This window comes from Lithobates pipiens, unplaced genomic scaffold (assembly GCF_037356315.1).
Source record: "Lithobates pipiens isolate NorthernLeopardFrog02 unplaced genomic scaffold, aLitPip1_a1.2 Scaffold_18, whole genome shotgun sequence".
NCBI lineage: Eukaryota > Metazoa > Chordata > Amphibia > Anura > Ranidae > Lithobates > Lithobates pipiens.
In genome coordinates, this window is record NW_027507758.1 from 22,997,752 (window position 1) to 23,010,271 (window position 12,520).

The following is a 12,520-nucleotide window of genomic DNA, read 5'->3' on the forward strand; positions in this document are numbered from 1 at the left end:
TGAATTGTGGAGAACGCGCGCCTGCCGCATCACTTGGGGTGCGATGCGTGTGCCTGGCAGCTGCGATGTCTGCCGGGCACCCGCTATTGCTTGTCAGAGCAGGAATGTGGATCTGTGTGTGTAAACACTGATCCACGTCCTGTCATGTGAGAGGAGACTGATCCGTTTGTTCCCATTAAAAGGAACACTTATTGGTCCCCTCCCCCTACAGTTAGAATCACTCCCTAGGACACAGTTAACCCTTTGATCACCCTCTAGTGTTGACCCCTTTATACAATAATCAAAGCATTTTATAGCACTGGTCCCAAAATAGTGTCAAGTGTCCGATATCGCTATGTCTGCCTCAATATTGCAATCATGATAAAAATTGCAGATCGCCGCCATTACTAGTAATAAGTTATAATTCTATCCCCTATTTTGTAGACGTTATAACTTTTGTGCAATCCAATCAATATACGCTCATTGCGAAAAAAAAATCCAAAAACATGTAGAATACATATCGGCCTAAACTGAGGAAAATCTTTTTGAAAAAAAAAAAAAAAAATTGTCGCTTTTTAGAACCCCATTCACACCTGAGCGTTTTGTAGCTTGAAGCCTGAAGCTACAAAACGCTAGAGGGGGAAAAAAATCTATTATTCTCAATGGAGATGGTTCACATCTCCACTCCATGTTGCCTGAAGCTCAAACAAGTTCCGGACCCTTTTTTGTCACTTGAATTGAGCAGATTTGGGCGTATTTTCTTCTTTTAACATTGGTGACCTTTTTGCCCTGCACAAAATCACGGCAAATTGCGGTAAAAAACGCAGCAAAAAACGCCGCACAATCGTGGTAAATTCGCACGTTTTTCTGCTTTAAAAATACTGCGCTCATGTGTAAATGCAGCTTTGTTTATAGTGCAAAAAATAAACCCCCGAGGGGATCAAATACCACCAAAACACTATAGTGTCACATGACCACACTCTTCTCGTTCAAAGTGACAGCGCTGAAAATTGGCCTGGGCTGGAAGGGGGAGAAAAAACACGGTATGGAAGTGGTTAATGCTTTCATTTCTGCATCTGCCTTCTCCCTTTTCTGATTCAGTATAGAGCAGTGATGGCGAACCTTGGCACCCCAGATGTTTTGGAACTACATTTCCCATCATGCTCATGCACTCTGCAGTGTGGTTGAGCATCATGGGAAATGTAGTTCCAAAACATCTGGGGTGCCAAGGTTCGCCATCACTGGTATAGAGCATTAAGAAAGTAACAACCTACTGTGGACCCTGTCCTCTCCTCTGCTTTACTTAAATCTAAAATCTACAAAATGTTCTGAGACTCGATCACCCCAAGTCTTATTCGAGAGAGAAGCATACTTTGCAAATTCTTTAGCAAGGGACTCCCGCTTGTCTCCTGGCCCAGATATTTAAGCTGCACACTCTCTCCTCTGGACACAAGAACCCTCTGCAGCCTTGGTTTTCCTCAAGGGCTTATGCAGCACTTTTACCTGGCACAAGCTACACAACACAAACGGGTCCGTTTCAGTTGAACTTTTAGCACAATTATCCTGGATGAGCCCCCAATTGTTTTTTGCTTGTGTCTATCTAGTAAAGTTACTTTGCGGTATAAGCAAGGAAGCTCAGACTTGTGCAGTGTATAAATGTTTTTTTATACAAAACTATTAAAATATTGAATACAGTACAAGGCTGACCGATATTGCGCAAGATGCCTAGAAAATAAGCAGAAACTATGGTTTATCAGAGTAGAAATATGCTTGGAGGTTACTCAACTCCGGTTACTATGCATTTGTGATCTCCATTGACAACGAGGACTTGGTTGGCAGTTGCTGGAGAATCGGGCAAAAGCATATTTTTCTTTAATGGCTGGTTAGACTTTTCCTCTTTTGGTCTTTAAGGCACGATGAGTCCTTTTTGGCTGGTTACAGACTTTTCATGGTTCTAATGCATGCTAAAGTCCTAGTGTCAATGCATTATGGTGCCCTTTTTATGCCAGGTTGTTTACTGTAACAGACTAACAAAAAACATCTTTGTAGTTTTCAATTTGAGAGGCCCTCTCAAATTCTACCTGTTTACTGTAGCAATAGACTGATGAATTTGTCAACTGAATACAACAATGGTATCTACGTTCCCATTGTATCCAACAGCATTTATGTATAGTAAAAGCACATTCGCACTGCGGGGGTCTCGGCTTCTTTGCTTATACCGCAAAGTAACCCTGCAAGATAAACAAAAGAATGACAAGGCGCGATGGCTGTACTGCATTATTGCCAACTCTTGTGGCTCCCCCTGCTGACTTCTGCCCCCCCCCCCCCTTTTTTTTTTTTTTTTTTAAATTCTCCCCCCGGCTGCACTGCAGAGGGATTAGTATCTGCGTCCCCGCCTGCTGTCTGGGACTTCCTGCCCCCCTCTCCCGTCAGCAGCTGCTGGCACACAGGGATGTTTCAGGATGGAGAGCTGGGGGGGGGATCCCCATTTACCAGCCCCCTCCCTTTCCAGAATGAACACAGCGAGGGACTGGCACCATTTACTTGCTGTGTCTATTCATCACTGAAACTTTGTAAATTGTTTACTATGCTTCAGTTTGTGAATTAACATGGAGCTTCAGAGCGCTTCCTGTGCATTCTGTCTAGTGCAGCTGAGGCTGCAGAGAAGGGGACTGGGGAATCTCAGTTACTTTGTCTCAAATGTGAGACATGAAGGGTCTGCTTAGACCCCCAATATTTCACCAAAGGTAGGCTGTACAGGACCTTGTGATTTTTTTTTGATTTTTTTTTTTTTTTTTGATTTTACAGCTCCCCCTGTCTCCAGCCATGAGGGTCGCAAAACCAGATTCATTCTGTCAGTGTGATAGGATACCTGTGGGGTCAGTGCGCATGCGCAGTAATCTACAAACTAGGTCACTTGTACATTTTCGGCCCAATACAAATTCTGCTGCAAACCAAGACTTGAATATGGGTCATAACTTATATTCCTCATCCAGCAGATCATGTCTAGGGCTGCTGCCTGGGGAATTTGGTGCCACCTCTAAATTATCTCCAGGTCACTTGACATGCTGAGACTGTTTACATATGGCTTTCACCCCTGTTGTGCCAAGTACTGCTCTGTTGCCAGTGATGTGTATTCTTGTACACAGTCGGGTAGAGGCATGTTCTGAGGAGGCATGGGGAAACAGTCTATAAGCAGACTTTTTTTTTTTTTTTTTTTTTTTTTTTTTTTTTTTTTTACCCCCCCAGGCAGAAGTTTCTTTACGTTTTTAAATTTACTGCTTTGCTGTGAAGAGCCATGTACGTGCCATATACATAGTATTGGCTGGGAGCTCTATTTGTGGCTGTCTTCTCTTCCCCACCAGGTTACTGTGCCAGCTTTGAGGGGCTGGGATACTCTTTAACTCTATATTCCTCAGAAAGCAGAGATTGTGGTGTTACAAGAGGTGGATCCCAGAGTAGACTAATGTGAATCATCCAAAAAAAATTAAGGTTGCATTGTTTTACAGGAGAGACAAAGGAATCCCCATAGATGGGATGCCTGGCAGGGATCAGGGCTCTACAGCAGGAAAAAGGGGTAGCCTGGCATCAAGGGTCTACAGCAGAAGGGGTTGCCTGGCTGAGATCAAGGGTCTATAGCAGGTCTAGGGTCCCTGTTGGGATTAGGGACTACAGCAGAAAAGGAGTGCCTGGCTGGGACTCGGGCATCTATGCAGGAAGGTGGGTGCCTGGGTCTATAGTGGGGGGGTTGAGTTGCTGGTTTTGGGGTCTACTGGAGGAGCAGTGTGCTTGGCTGTGATCGGAGTCTGACCACAAGGTGCCTGGCTGGGATTGGGGTCCACAATAAGGGGGTGCCTTGCTTGGATAAAGGTCTATGGTAGGGCAGGTGCTTGGCTTGGAATCGGAAGACAGGGGAATTACTTGGCTGAGATTGGGGTCTACTGTAGGAGGGAGATTACTGGGATCGGGGTCTATAGCAAGAAGGGGGGCCTTGCTAGGCAACAGGTTACTGTGCTAGCTTTGAGGGCTACATTGAACCCCGTACTCTCCAGATATCTCCAGGTTATTACAGGAGGGCAATCCCAGATTAGACTAATTGGGAATATCCAATTTGCCTGGTATGAAATTGGGGGTCAATGACAGCAGTAGGGTCCTGGCTCTGATTTGGGGGGTCTACTGCACGAAGGGAGCCCCTGGCTTTGATCAGGGGTCTACCAAGGGAAGGGGGTGCCTGGCTGGGATCAAAGTCCGACAGGAAGGGGAAGCCAGGTTGGGATTGGGTTCTACGGCAGGAAGGGTCTTTTTGTTGCTGCTGCAAGTTTTCTACAAAGCTCCTGAGCTCAGGGAGATGTGACGTTGTGAGGTGGCTTCACTTTATTCATTTTTATTTTCCTTTTCAGCTTTTGATTTAATCTGGTTTTCTTTTTTTTTTTTTCTTTTTTTTGTTGTGCTTGTGTGCATTTTTATTGAGAAATTTTCTGGGGATTTTCCCGGAGAAGTTGTGGAAGTAAGACACAGTACTGTGTACATAATCTTTTTGTATAAAATAATAAAAAAAACAAAAAAAAAAACTTTCAATAAATGTATCATTTTGTGCACATTTCATTGGTCTGATTTTGGTTTTCTCTTCTCGCCACACACATTACTGCAGGCTGTTGACTAGTTTTAGGACTGGCTATCTGCTCTGATTTATGGCCAGTGCAAGTAGCTTGTAGGGCAGCTCCCAGTGCTCAGCAATTTGTGTAGTGTACAGAGATCAGTAGCAGGTAGGGCGGTGTACAGAGGCCAGTAGTGTGTAGGGTACTGGGAGATATGGAGGGCACGGTACGGGTGCATCAGGAGGGTTGGGGTCTCAAGGAGGCATGGCACTGGGGGGGACAGGAATGGTACTGTGGTGTCAGGAGGGTTGGCAGGTTAGGGCGGCACAAGTTGTGTTTTTTTTTTTTTTATTTTATTTAAATGCAGAGTAGTGCAGGGACTCTGATCCCTGCTGGCAATCCTCTCACCTTCCCACATGGTATCCTTGGATCGGGGAGGAGGTCCAGTGCCGATAAGCGCACAATATCCATAGGAAGCACTCGGACATGTAGAAGAGCTTGAACCTGTCTGAGCTATACTGGAGGCTTTTCCCCACCCTGCAGCCGCATTTATGCAAGCGCTGGGGACTGCCACTGCATTGGGATTGGGTGAGCATGTGCATGCACCGCTCTGGAGCTAGGACCGGGTTGACAACAGTGGGACATCTTTATGGTGTACCTGTTGGCGGTCAACAGGTAGCCTGCCATTGACGGGTTGCTGATTTTCATCGCTGTAGGCAGTCCATCTCCTTCCAACAATCTTGGAACTCAATGGTGGACCTCCCAGCATGCATTAACTGGCCAGGATAGTCATACAATGCTGGGTGTGTTTGTGACACAGGGGGAACATGCTGAGGAGACACACTGACCTCACCAGGAGAGGTGGTGGGACTGGCAGATCGTGGTTGAGCAGTCAATCAGCTGATCGGGGGACCATGACCTGATGAGCTCACTAGAGCGAGGTGAGGCTGATCAGGAGAGACAGCAGAAGCTGGGGGTTTGACTGCAGGATGGCAATCCAGTAGGAGTGGGACCTGGAGGGACAGACTGACCAAGGGAGGCTGCAGAAGCTGACAAGCTCTACAGGGGCGGCCAAACAGGAGCAGAGCTGACGCTCAAAATCCCAGTAGGTGTACCTGGGAGGACCACGAGTGTTGTAGGGGTGCAGAGTGTCGCAGGGCGTAGTGTACCAATAGCAAGTCTTCCTTATTATCCCCACTAGAATAGTGGATAAAATGTCCCACAGGATTGGCGATGCCACTCAGTGCACATCCTGATCAATGTATGTGTTCCTTGATGAGCCATTCGAGGGCGAATACTGATGTGCTAGATGCGAGCGAGGTTTCTCTGTAAGCCTGGATTCTTGTCAGGCTGGCCTCTGAATGGTATGTTTACTGGGTGCTGTGGGGTACAGTACATGGGTCGGTTGGACAGATTATTGGTTCAGGCTGGCGAGAAACCAGCGGTCATGGTAGACTTAACAACATCAAAGGAAGGTGGAGAGTTCTAAAAATGATTTCAGGGACTTGGAATAGATTAAGAAGGACCTCCAAGGTAGTATTCTGTGAAATACTACCTATACCTTGAGCCATGCCAGAGAGGCAGCAGGAACTGGAAACTGAATAAGTGTCTGAGGAGCTGGTTTAGGAAAGAGGGGTTCGGGTCCCTGGAGAACTGGGCTGACTTCTCAGTTGGTTACTGACCCTTTAGTAACCGTTAATGTAGACTAGTGCAATTCTATTGGGTAGAAAGATGGCCATGATGTTGGAGGGGCTTTTAAACTAGGTATTGGGAGAGGGCGGGGTGTCAGAGGAACAAAGACAGACTTTGTGGGCATAACAGAAACTTGGTTTGACAGGTCACACGATTGGCTGGCAATTATTAAGTGGTATTCCTTGTATTGGAAGGTGCAGGGGTGTGCATGTCAAAAAGAATGCAATGGTGGTAGAGAGGAGAGATGTGAATGAAACGAGGGAGGGAGGTGGAATCTGTGGGAAATGGTGGGAGCATGTTATAGCCCCCCCCCACCCCAGAGGAGCTGGACCTACTATCACAGTTGGAAATCTCTTCATAATGGGGCTTCAATTATCCCTATATTGACTGGGCAGCTCGCTCATTAAAGGCCTGTCGTTTCATGAATGTTTTCCAGGACAATTTTGTGTACCAATTGGTGGATTCCCCAACTGGAAATAATGCCTTGTTAGCTCTATTAATTACAAATGATCTGTGTCTGCTCTCAGATGTGGCAATACGGGGACAACTTGGGATCTGGCGATAAGATAATCACATTTAGTGTAAATCATAGAAAAAGGAGGCAGGAAAAACACTAAAAAGCCAATTTTTCTGAACTGCGGTCATTACTACATGACCTCAATTGGAACCAAATCCTAGAAACATTAAACCCAAGAAAAATGGGAATACTTTAGGAGTATATTGACCCCTTGCCGCCGAGCGTATGCAGATGTGCGTACTTGGCTTCCTGGGGTTATACCGGGATGATGCCCGCACCAATTTTTACAGCGGGCGATCGCCTTTCCAGCCATAACAACCGATGCAGCAGCCCCCCCTCCCGCCGCTATTACCAGTGCTCCCGCTCAATTGGGAGCACCGATGCATGATCTGATGCCTCCGGCTGCTGGGCAGGGACTGGAAGCGGCTTCATTCCAGTCTCCTAAATAGTAAACACGGAAGCGACATCATGATGTCCCTTCCCGTTTACTCGGCAATGGTGCCGGATTTAAAAATGTATACAGTATTCAGAGTCGCCGAAAACAGTGATCTGAATACTTTGAAGTGTAAAGGAGGGATCGGGGGTCTTTAAGACCCCCCCCCCCCCATCCCTCCATAAAGAGTAGCTGTCACCACCTATTACTGTGACAAGGGCTGTTTGCATTCCTTGTGACAGCAATAAAAGTGATCAAAATTTTTTATCTAAACAAAAACAACAATTTATTCATTTTAAAATAAGTAAGATAAAAAAAAATAAAGAGCCAACCGTCCCCGCAAGCTCGCGAAGCAAAGAAAATGCATACGGAAGTCGCACCCGCATATGTAAACGGTGTTCAGATCACACATGTGAGGTATCGGCGCGATCGTCAGAGTGAGAGCAATAATTCTAGACCTCTAACTCTAAGCTGGTAACCGGAAAAATTTTTTTTTTAAACCTCTCCTATTGAGATTTTTAGGTACCGTAGTTTGTCGTCATTTCACGAGTGCGTGCAATTATAAAGTGTGACATGTTTGGTATCTACTTACTCGGCGTAACATTATCGTTCACATTATGCAAAAAAAATTGGGCTAATTTTACTGTTTCGTTTTTTTAATTCATGAAAGTGTCCCTTTTCCCAAAAAGTTTCGTTTAAAACACAGCTGCGCAAATACCGTGTGACATAAAATATTGCAACAATTGCCATTTTTATTCTCTAGAGCAGTGATGGCGAACCTTGGCACCCCTGATGTTTTGGAACTACATTTCCCATGATGCTCCACTACACGGCAGAGTGCATGAGCATCATGGGAAATGTAGTTCCAAAACATCTGGGGTGCCAAGGTTCACCATCACTGCTCTAGAGTCTCTGCTAAAACAAATATATATAATTGGTGGTTCCAAGTAATTTTTTTTTAGCAAAAAATATGGATTTTAACTTGTAAACACCAAATGCCAAAAATAGGCTCAGTCATGAAAGGGTTAAACAAAGGTCTCACACGGTGCATTACAATGGGCAATAAATATAGAATGAAGGTTAAAGAGGAAGTAAACCCTGATGAGTTTACTTCCTCTTTCATTCCCTGCAAAGCATAATATTATGTGTCACTTACCTGACACAGGAGCCAGCGAAGTCGCCGCTGTCCCCTGTAGTCCGCCGCATCCATCTTCTTGGTGGGTCTTGCAGCTCTGCCGCGATGACGTCACTCCTGCGCATGCGCACGGTAGCCGACACGTGCGGCAGCTCCGTCGTTGAGAATGCTGCGCTCAGTGCGCCTGCGCGCCGCTGTCAGCGGTGCCTGTTTTTGGGCAAATATCTCCTAAACCATGTAGGTTTAGGAGATATTTCTTGGACCTACAGGTAAGCCTTAATCTAGGCTTACCTGTAGGTCAAAGTGGTTTGTAAGGGTTTACAACCACTTTAAAAACCTGGGTGGCTAAACTATAATGTGAAAATCCTTCTTTAAAGAGAAAAATATGGTCTTAATATTTTTTATATATATATATATATATATACACACACTCATAGGTATCATTCCAACACTACAAGTAATTTAATATAAAGGTGGCTAAAGATGGATTATGAGAGATGCATTACGAAGTAGAGTAAGAAAATCCAAAGACATTATAGATTGGATAATATATCTCCATCAGAGCACATTACACACATAAGACAAAGATGGTTACAGATGGCAACTTTTATTAAATACCTTACTGCTTTTTACGCAGGAAAAGGAGGGGTTTACCGACTGCGACAATACTGTTGGCCACAAGGGTACGTCCTGTGATGTCACTAACAGAGGCTGGAGTCAAGGAAAGACTAGATAAACTTAATATAACTTCTCCAGGACCAGATTTATTACATCCGAGAGAACTCCGGTTAAAGCCAGACCATTGCTCCTAATCATTGCAGACAGCATACTGACAGGAATAGTACCAGCTGATTTGAGAAAAGCCAATGTGGTACAAATATGTCACAAAGGGCAGAGCCAAATCCCTGAAAACAGGTCAGTCAGCCTAACAGCAATAGTTGGTAAATGATATGAGGGACATGGTTTGATTTACCAAAGGCAAAATGATAGAGGACAACTACTCTTTGCAAAGTGCAGTTGCTCCAGAGCTTGGTAAATGAGGTAAAGCTTTACTTTGCAAAGAATACCCAATCGCATGCAAAGAAAATAAAAAAAACACATTTTTGCTTGCATGTGATTGGACAATGGAAGTCGGCAGAGCTTTTGCTCATTTACTAAGCTCTGGAGCAATTGCCTTTAGTAAATCAACCCCTATATCCAAAAATTTTACGAAGGGGGGGGGGGGGGGGGGGAGAGAGAAGTATCGTCGGTCGTAATCAGCATGGGTTTACAAATGGTCTGGCAGGAACGACCTATCTGCTAACATTCTACGAGGAAGTGAGCAACCATCTAGCCAGGGTAAGGCCTGTGAATGTGGTGTATCTGGATTTTTGCAAAAGTTCCCCATAAACTCTTATTTTACAAACAGGTCTGCAGCCATGGACCATAAGGTTTGTTCTTGGGTTAAAAATTAAAAAAAAATTGGTTACACGGGCGTGTCCAAATGGTGGTGATAAATTACGTGTACTCAGAATGGTCTGGAGTGGTAAGTGCCAAGGTTCTGTCTTGGGACCAATTCTATTCAATTTATTCATAAATGATAGAGTAGCGGTAGACAACCTGGGGCCCTCCAGCTGTTGTGGAATTACATTTCCGGTGAGGCATTGCAAGCCTGGCAGTTATAATTGCTTCCAGAGGCATGATGGGACTTGTAGTTCTGCAACAGCTGGCGGGCGCCAGGTTGCCCACCGCTGATATAGAGCAGTGATGGTGAAACTTGGCACCCCAGATGTTTGGGAACTACATTTCCCACTACGCTGCAGTGTAGGTGGGCATCATGGGAAATGTAGTTCTAAAAACATCTGGAGTGCCAAGGTTCACCATCACTGTCCTAGTATAATACCTAAGGGTAGTGAGCGGCCGGAAACGCCAAACTGGAAATGCGTGTACAATGAGCAGCTGGAACGCACGGGAATGCCACTGGAACGCACTTCAAGAGTAAACTCGCTTCCAGGAACGCCCTGCGTCAGAGGCCATCTCAAGCTTGCGACACAAGAAGTGTAAAAAAATAATCATATGACGGATTGTAGCTCAGCCACCTCCAACCAATATGACTGGATGTGTATAACTTTCAAGGATATATGCATCTTAAAAGTCCTGATATGTACAATTGTGTTCAAAATAATAGCAGCCCAACTTCAATGACTGGTTTTGGTAGAAATGATATTTCTACATGACAAATCATTTACTAGTAGGTGTAGTAGAGTAATAGAAAAACCAACAGTCATGACATGCATGCTTCTGATTCTGTGTAGTTGAATGGGACGTGTTTAAAATAATTGCGGTGTGGCGTTCAATTAGTGAGGTCATTCAGTCTGTGAAAGAACCGGTGTCAGGTGGTTTTTATATTTAGCCACTAATGGGCCACCCACCGCACATTTAATGAGGGTGGCCCGGCTGCGCGAAACAACGTACCTGTACGTTGTTTCCTCTTCGGGTCTTGGGCACGTGCACGCAGGGCCGGTGTCTTCCGGGACCTGCCAATCATTCGCAGGAGAGACAACAGTAGTCTGCCTATGTAAACAAGGCAGACCACAGTTCTGTCAGAGAGGAAGAGAGAGATATGTTCCTGCTAATCTGGAACACAGATCGCTCTCTCTCTTCCTCCAGTTAAACCATCCCCCACATAGTTAGAAAAAAGTGCTCCCTAGGAGCACACTTAAGCCTTTGATCGCCCCTGATGTTAACCCCTTCCCTGCCAGTACAGTAAGAGTGCTTTTTTTTTTTCTTTAGCACTGATCACTGTATTGGTGTCACTGGTCCCCAAAAAGTGTCAGTCAGTGTCCGATTTGTCCGCTGTAATCCCGCTAAAAATCACTGATTGCCGCCATTACTAGTAAAAGTAAAACTGCAATAAAAATATCCCGTAGTTTGTAAATGTGATAACTTTTGCGCAAACCAATCAATATACACCAATTGGGATTTTTTTTTTTTTTTACCAAACGCATGTAGCAGAATACATATTGGCTTAAATTGATTTTTTTGGGTATGTTTTATAGCAAAAAGTTAAAAATGTTTTTTTTTTTTTCCTTCAAAATTGTGGGTCTTTTTTGTTGATAGCGCAAAAAATAAAAACCACAGAGGTGATCAAATACCACCAAAAGAAAGCTCTATGTGTGTGAAAAAAAAAAAGACAAATGTTGTTTGGGACAACATCGCACGACCGTACAATTGTCAGTTAAAGCGACGCAGTGCCGTATCACAAAAAATGATCTGGTCATGAAGTGGTTAACCACTTCACCCGGGTTCACGTCATATAACGTCGGGGACTTGAAGTGGCGATATCTGAATGACAGCTGCAGGCATCATCTAGAGATCATTCTTTTCGGCTGGAGATTCCCTGCACAGTAAAAACAATCTCAGTGGCTGTTTTGCTGCTTGATTGTTTTTACAGGTGTCGGGAGGGGACGTCTTCCACCCGCCCTCCGGTCTCGCCTGTACGATCAGTGAGCCAGAGTAGGAATCTGCCAGGGGTAGAAGTTTACCATAGAACAGACCGAGGACCAGATGGGTCCTGGTCATCTCTATTAATCTCAGAGGCCGGGCGCAACTTTATGACGTCATGACCGGCGGTTGTAAACACTGCCGCGTATTTGGCTGAAAAGCCAAGATCATTTTTTTTTTTTTTTTTAATCTCAGCCTTTCCAGCCTAGAGGAGAGATGTGGGGATTTATAGACCCCAGATCTCTCCATAAAGATTACCTTGTCATGCCATACTGCTATTACAAGGGATGTTTACATTCCTCCCGTTTTTCTTCCCGTTTTGATTGGGAATAGAGTGTGCCTCTTGCATGTATGGAGAGAAAAGCTATTATAAGGATTTTGAGCTTTACTCACTTTTTGTTTTAAACACACTGCTATTATTTTTAAACACAACTGTATAGGCATTTCAAAAATCATTATGGCTCACTCAAAGTAACCTATTCTTTTCTTTCCTCACCTGTGTATAATACATCAGCAGCCATATTACTAGTTCTGTCCAGGTTCAATGAGTTGAAGCTTTCACATTAACTCTGGTGAAGGGCACAATAATGTATTCGGGTAGGCTTTAAAGGGGTTGTAAAGCTTTGTTTTTTTATTTTCTAAATAGGTTCCTTTAAGCTAGTTCATTGTTAGTTCACTTACCT